Source organism: Solanum pennellii, chromosome 6 (genome assembly GCF_001406875.1).
Source record: "Solanum pennellii chromosome 6, SPENNV200".
NCBI classification, from domain to species: domain Eukaryota; kingdom Viridiplantae; phylum Streptophyta; class Magnoliopsida; order Solanales; family Solanaceae; genus Solanum; species Solanum pennellii.
In genome coordinates, this window is record NC_028642.1 from 1,447,077 (window position 1) to 1,455,343 (window position 8,267).

The 8,267-nt window shown below is 31.3% G+C and overlaps 2 long non-coding RNA genes across 2 annotated transcripts; both read right to left on the reverse strand.

Annotated features, from left to right (window-relative positions):
* Positions 1-3,157: 3,157 nt before the first annotated feature.
* LOC107021232 lies at positions 3,158-3,824 on the reverse strand. Its single transcript, XR_001457008.2, has 2 exons — positions 3,484-3,824; positions 3,158-3,394 (listed from the first exon to the last, which is right to left on the reverse strand). It is a non-coding gene; the product is annotated as an uncharacterized LOC107021232 (long non-coding RNA).
* A 2,472-nt stretch (positions 3,825-6,296) lies between these two features.
* LOC107021233 lies at positions 6,297-6,807 on the reverse strand. Its single transcript, XR_001457009.2, has 2 exons — positions 6,645-6,807; positions 6,297-6,545 (listed from the first exon to the last, which is right to left on the reverse strand). It is a non-coding gene; the product is annotated as an uncharacterized LOC107021233 (long non-coding RNA).
* Positions 6,808-8,267: the final 1,460 nt, after the last annotated feature.

The window sequence follows — 8,267 nt, forward strand, 5'->3', positions numbered from 1 at the left end:
TATGTTAACAAACTCACATAAAAATTAAAAAAAATGACGGAAAATTCTCAATACATACAATCCGAAAACTAAACATAATGTGCGATTTTGAAAACAAAATCTCGCAAAATAAATGATGAATTCAAAAATATCTTTATCAATTGAAAGATTTCTTGATTAATTGATAGATCTGAACAAATTGTTACAAACTTGAATAATTGGAAGAAAGTTAAAGGAATCTACGATTCATCCAGTCTGGTGAGAGAGAATAATGGTGAAATTTTGATGAAAGAAAAAAAAAGTAAAAAAATGAATGATGGGGACGGTGAAAACTGAAAAGTTGATGAACGAAAAAAAATTGAAAAGTGAAAGATGAAAAATAAATTTAATGGTACTAAAGCATAGGAAGAAGTGTAAATGGATAATGAATGTAGAATTTGATTCAAAGTTGAACTGTTTTGAGAATAAAATTTGAATACAAATTATTTTCTAAAACATTGATATTTTGACATTTTCAACAATTACTTTAAAGTGTAGATGTTTTTACTAATTAAGTTAGAAATTGTAACTAATTTGTTAACTTTTCCATATAATTTTAGTCATTGACAACTTTATAAAACTCAAATGTCATATCTTTACCTTATATTGTAATCACGTTCATTGCCATTTGGACTTTAGGTACACAATCCAATTGATCCAGCCCATGAAAAGGGTATTAATTAGAGTAGATTAAAGTCTCATATTAATTAAAAATATGAACAAACAATTTACTTATATAGACTGGAGCAATCTTCTCATCGTTACTTAAATTTTGAAGCTGAGGTTCAAGTGGATTGAAATTTATGAATTCTTGGAACATCTTTTATATCCGCAACCATTTGTACGGCCATTTTCTTCTTATCAAATGTTCAGCGAGTATAAGTGTGTCATTTTTCTCAAGTTGAAACAAATAAAAAATCAAAATATATAATCTCGATTTGAGCTTCTTAATAGTTATTATATTTTTACTGAGTAAAATTGTAAACTTTATTGCTTTATGCCATTTTTTGTTTGGAATAAGCATTCAAATTTAACAAACAATTATTAGCTTTATTAGATGGGACTTGGGAGTTCTCATTTAACTCTGTTCAAGTTTGGTTACAATTTGTTTAATTAAAACTTGCATATACCAAGTCAAATAACACAAGAACTAAAAATCAAAGTAAGCAATAACTAAAAAGACCAAAATCACTATTTACCCTTCACAAAATATAATGATACATTTCCTGTAAATATTTAATGATATAGTCAAAAAATTTACCCATAATTTTCCAAGCTTCTCTAATAATGAATCAAGACCTAATGACATTACTTATGGATTGTCCATAAAGAATGCAATTATGAGGAATTTAACATTGTAAAAATGTTTAAATTTGGCCTTTCGTTGTGTGAAATGACCTTGATTTACTCAAGAATTTCGAACACTAGGGTGTGTGCTACTCCAGAAATGTCATGAAACGTTTGCACTTGCAAACACGGAATATAAGGCAAAGAAACGTATCATAATTCACACGTCTTAAGTACTAAAAATCACATGTCCAAGAGATCGAGGATAAAATATGAGAAATAATATCTAACTAGAAGCCGATGGTGTAAGGTTCAAAACTCAAATCAAGGATAAAACATGAGAAATAATGTCTAACTAAAAGTCAATGGTGTAAGGTTCAAAACTCGATCAAGGATAAAATATGAGATAACTAGAGGGGAATGGTGTAAGGTTCAAAACTCTATCAATAATGATTGAGATCACTTAGAATAACAACCTTTTGTCAACATCACATGTTATAACTAAACCAAAGTGCTAAAAACCCTAAAATGAGCCAATTATTGTGCCAATAAAAATGGAAACAAAGAACCAACTTAGTAGCAAACAGAAGTAACTAGATTAGTCAGCTTGGAAATACACGAACACATTGCAATGCAACAACTTCAAATGCAAGACCCGGAGAATACAACCTTTTACTCAACTCTGTTAATAAAATAGTCAACCGAGGACATCAAAAATAGTTCTCGAGCATCACAGCTTAAGTACAAAGTGGATATTCAAAGCCCTCCTATTATCATACCAAAGGTAAAGGGTATGTTATCCATGTTTGCACCAGGGAAACAATCAAACTTTCACCCTAATTGAGATGATCTAGGTCATCTCATAGAACAGCTATATGTCAGTCTAGGACAACACAAGACATCATCACCTTCACAACACTCGAATATACATCCATTCATTGCCAAAAACTTCCATCAAAGGTGTACAGTAAAATTGAAGGCAAAGTGAACTTTCTAAACCCACCAATTACCATACAAAAGCAAAGGGTATAATCCATGTCTGCACAAGGGAAATGATCAAACTTTTGACCTTCAAGATCAACACCATCTCATAGCTCTCAGTTACGTGTTAGTCTAGAACAATGTCACAACAACTATACAAGACATTACATTCACGACACTCAACTATATGTCAATCGATTGCCAAGAAGTGCATCACAAGTGTGCCTACTAGGCTAACACTGGAAGAGCAAATCTCATTTTCCAACCTGGTAAAATACTAAAGTCCAGTTTCAAAACATCTCTTCAGTTTATACTTCAACTACCACTACACTCCCAATCATCTCACAAGCATATTTGAAGTCAACTACACAAATACTCACAGCCCATATTGCTGTATTTAAGCATGTCTGCAGCTTGAACTTACAATGTCTAGGGATTCAGCTGCTAAGCATCAAACAACAAAAACACGATTCACACTCACATGGCATGAAAATGACTCGAAGTGAAAAGCTCTTCACTAAAACTTCAATTCAAACTTCAAAAACTATAATCTAAGTTTTGTATCATCTCCAATAGGAACATCAATGTGTGCATTCCATAATAATCCAACATCAGTTTAGCTTTTATCCAAAGCGGCAAAAGATTGCCACATGATACAAACACTAAAATGAATAACCTAAAAAACGCTATAATTCAAATAACTCATGAGCGAATTTCACAATTAGATAAACAACATACGGAGTGTAATCTCATAGGTGGAGTCTAAATATGATTGTGCGACGTTCAGCTCAATTAAAGCATATTTTCACAAACATATAAATGCAGTCAATTCAAACGAAGAATGCTATGTAAATAAAATAGAGCAAAAAGATACGAAGCGTAAATCCATAGCCAAAATCGGATAATAAAATTTGAATTCGGTGTAATTAGAACAAAATAACAACTCAAAATGTTACTAGAGTTTCAAACTAAAATTTAAACAGCATAAGCCTAAAGAAGACGATAAGCATAGATAAACCGTTGAGAACTGCGGAATGTGGTTCTACTTCGATCTCTGTCTCATCTTTCTGCGCTTCCTCTTCAACCTCCTCATACGCTTCTTCTTCCACTGAAAACAAAAATTGACAAAATTTAGCATTGAAAACTTCCGGAATGAGTGAGAATGGAGAAATTTAATGCAACAAAATTCATTTTTACCTTAGCTCTCATTCTGAATTGGTGATGACCGGAGAGTTTTCTTCACTTCTCAGGGAGAGAATATCAAATGCGGCAGTGATGAAAGAAGATGATAAAAGGGTTTAGATCAATTATATAGTAAACCCTAAAGACGTGGGATCATTGATGGGCCTAAAATGTAATTCAACTTGGGTCCAGTTATTATTAGGCCCAAGCCCAATCCCGCGGTTCTTAATGGACGAATCGGGTCTTCGAAATTTAGTCACACCGTTATTCTTCTTCGTAATTGAATTTGATGCACTTGAGTCGTCATCGATATGCATAAGGTAGTCTTTTTTATTAAATATAAATGTAGTTGATTGCATTAACAAAATCACACACATAGATGATGCATATTGAGATAGAGTATTATCTTTAAGAATGTGACGTAAGATATAAGATCATCATTATAATTAAATAGGTGAATGGATATTGGGTATAATTAAATGCTTATTGAATTAATGTTTCATCAAAATGAAAATTGTCAACTTTGAAATACGAGTTTAACGTCTATTTTGTCATGAATTCTAAATGACTAATGAGAGTTTCTTAGATCGTTCGATGGTAAGAGTATAATTTCACATGCATACGTAGTTGATAATTATAATTTAATAGTTGAAATTATGACTTTTTGAAATTGTGTACATTTATTTTATTTGATTATTATTTATTTTTACTTTTATGAGTGGAATTGTACAAATCTCAAAAGTTTGATCTAAATTAGGTTGTTGAAACATGACAATATTCGAGGATCAAATATATAAGATAGTTTTCGAAATATAATTCAGAATATGTGATCAAATTCAAGCCAAGACATTAGGAAATGCCCTAGCGATTTAATTTTGTAATTCAAATATTATTTAAGTCGTGTGACATTTTCGTAAGATGTTAGAGTGGGTTGACAATATGCTTATATGAACTTGCACAATCTTTCTATCATGAACTAACTTTTGAAATTAAGCTAGACTGAAATGTCATATTTTTATATGATATCATAGTCAAGTTCATCCTTGTTTGAACATACAATACACGCCCCAATTGAGCAAGCCCATAAAAAGGGTATAATAGTGTATTAAAATCTCACATTGATTAAAAAATAAACAGACAATTTACTTAAATAGACTTAAACTGTTTTCCCTTCATAAATTAAATTTTGGAAATAAGGTTTATATGGATCTCAAAATGTGTGGATACTGGGAACAACTATTTGTACGGTCATTTTCTTCTTATCAAATGTTAATAAGAGTAGCATCTTTCTTAAGCTGAAACAGCTACAACATTGATTTTGTCTTCTTTACACTTATTTATTTTAGTCGATAAATATGAGTAAAATTGTCAACGTTATACCCTTTTACTAATTTATACAACACATTTTTTCTGTTAAATCATTCACAAAAAAAGAATTTATACATTTCTGGTAAATATCAAAGAATACTGTCAAATTTTTACCCATATTGGATCCTACTTATTTGACACAAAGTGCACAAAAGATGCATTATTACATTTAGAAATTCATTTGCTTCATACAGAACTGAAATCTTGTGTTTAATGCAGGGACTAATAGTAAGATCAAAGGTGCAGCAGCGATAGCTTAATTAGAACTTTCTTAATATATGTGTGAGTTATGTGATGCACTTAACTCACACATCACATATGGTGCGCTCTTCTGCAACTAAACCAAAGCGCTAGGAGCAACTTCGAGACATTAACTAAGCCGATAAAAATAGAAACAAGGAATTAACTTTGTCTGCTTGGGGATACACGCACATAATGCAATGCAACAACCACTTAGACCCAGAAAACACGACCTTCGACTACTCTATAAAAGGAATGATCATCTGGGACCATAAAAAATAGCACTAGTGCAGTAAAACAAAAGGACAAGTGAACTTTCTAAGCCCTCGCATTACCATACCATAGGCAAGGGTACATGCCAAATAGCACAGAACAGTGTCATGTCACCTTATACAAGACAACATTACGATCACGACACTTAACAATATATGTCTGTTCATTGCCGAATAGTGCATTACAGGTGCGACTACTAAGCTTAGACTGTAACGTAGATCTCATTTCCCATCCTGGTAAAGGAAAAACTAAGGTCCAGTTTCAAAATAGTACTAACCTCAATCTGCTCACAAATAAGATCAAGGTCAACTACATATATACTCACTGCCCATATTGCTCAAATCAATCAATGTCTGCTACATGAACTTACAAGTTAAACCACATCAGAACAGGTTTAGGAACTCAGATGCTAGGCAACCAAACCACAACACACACTTCAAACTAGTCATTAGTCAAAAACTGGACTTCACTAAATTACAGTTCAAATAGGCAAGTTTTCACTACGGGATGGAAGCAAATTCAAATATCCATCTAAAATGGACTCAGCATAAAGCATACTGATGCACCATTTTTTTGGGATCAAAATACGTAAGAAATGTCTGCACTCCATAATGATCAAACATTAATTGAACTTTAAATTAGACAAACAATGCGGCAAAAGATTGCCAAACGATATAAGCACTGAAATGAAAAACATAAATATGCTATAGTTTAAAGTTTATGCTATAGTTTAAAGTTTAAATACAATTATATAAGCAACATTCCCAGTGTAATCACAGGTGGAGTCTGACGAAGATAGAGTGTGTGCAAACATTAATCAAACCTAGCGCGGAGGAAGTTGTTTCCAAAAGCCGATCAGCTCAAGTAAAGCATATTTTCACATATATATAAATGCAGACAAGTCAAACAAAGAAATAGGAATGACGTAAATAAAATAGAGCGAAATAGCACAAATAATAAGAAGCATAAATCCATAGCCAAAATCGGATACCAAAAATTTGAATTCGGTGTAACTAGAACAAATTCAAAACTCAAAATGTTACTGGAGGTTTCAAACTAAAACTTAAACAGCATAAGCCTAAAGAAGACGATAAGCATAAATAGACCGTTGAGAACTGCAGAATGTAGTTCTACTTCGATCTCTGTCTCATCTTTCGGCGCTTCCTCTTCAACCTCCTCATACGCTTCTTCTTCCACTGAATAAAACCAAAAAAAAAAAATTGACAAAATTGAGCATAAAAAACTTACAGAACAAGTGAAAATGGAGAGATTTCGTGCTATGAAATTGATGTTACCTTAGCTCTCATTCTGAATTGGTGATGATCGGAGAGTTCTCTTCACTTGACAGAGAGAATATTTCAAATACGGCAGTGATGGAAGATGATAAAATTAGGGTTCAGATCAACTATATAGCAAACCCTAGAGATGTGAGATATGTGGATCACTGATGGGCCTAAAATGTTAGTTCGACTTGGGTCCAGTTTTTAGGCCCAATCTTGTGGCTCGAATGGATGTGCAAGAATGACCCCCAACAAGGGGTGTTTGAAATTGGAAAAATTGTATAAATTAATATATTTTAAAAAATAATTATCGATTTTAGCGATACTTTTTGTTTATTATTATTTATAGCAATGCTTTGTTAAATTTATAATATGTATTAAAAGTGAATTATGTATGCAATATATATATATGAATTATAATTATTTTTTGAAATATATCATGTTTGTTTGGTAAAAAATTGTCACATTGTATTATAAGTGTATTAAAATGTGTGATAAATGTATTATTCATCATTAAAATTTGTATTATATGTGAATAATAAATTGTTCTTTGTAATATGTGTTAAACTTGTATTATAAATGAATTAAAAGTGATCAAGTGAAAAAAAAATATTATTGCTATAAATGATAAATATTATTTTATTATAGTATATTTATGTAAGTTTCCCTTTGAAATTTTAGTCTCTTTTCTTCTTTGTACTTGAATTTATTGTATTTTTGAGAAGATATTTTTTTTAAATAATTTTTCTATCTTCACGATGTAATGATAAGATTTATTCACTCTCTACCCTCATATCTCACATGTAAGATTACGCTACATATGTTATTGTTGTTGCTAAAAATATCTTTAAATAATGAATGGACTATGTTACTCATATGGCGTAAGTTGTATGATAGAAATTATTAGTGTTTCCATAGGGATCGTTTAATAGGGTGCATGAGAATAGTATTGAATTATAGTATATTAACAATGTTTGTATTACTTATATTTATATTAGTTATGTTGAGATTTTTTTTTTATGCAATATTTGGTGTATTAAAATAATCTGAATTGCATAAAAAATTTAAAATATATTTATGTACAAAAACACCATTCACAAATATGGTAGAAAGGGTGTAGAATAGGTCATGAGGGATAATTGTGTCTTTAATCTTACTAATGTGTACATTAAAACCTTTTTGCAATACTAATACATTGGATTTCTGTACGTGTAATACAATGTATCCAAGTGGATTCGCATGTATTTGAGATATATAGCAAATTTCGCTAACCTCCCTCGCCTCTCTCCTGGCTCTTGCCACTCTTTCATATATTTAGTATTCTACATACATGTGAATCACTCCATATATATACAGATACGTGTATCTAGTGTGATTCACATGCATCTAGGATAGATACGAATCTCGCTTGCCTTTCTCCCTATTTTTATATATCTGATAATAAAAACACATATCTCTAAGTATATTTTACTCATATTTATAATAAAATACATATCATTTTGAAAGTATAAATAACGATAGTATGTATAATTGTGAAGTATGACTAATTATCTAGTTTTTCCATCTTTTAATCAGGGTTGGTTGGGAAGGGAGGTCGCTATGGCCTTGACCTTAGGCCCTAAAGTTTTAGAAGGCCCA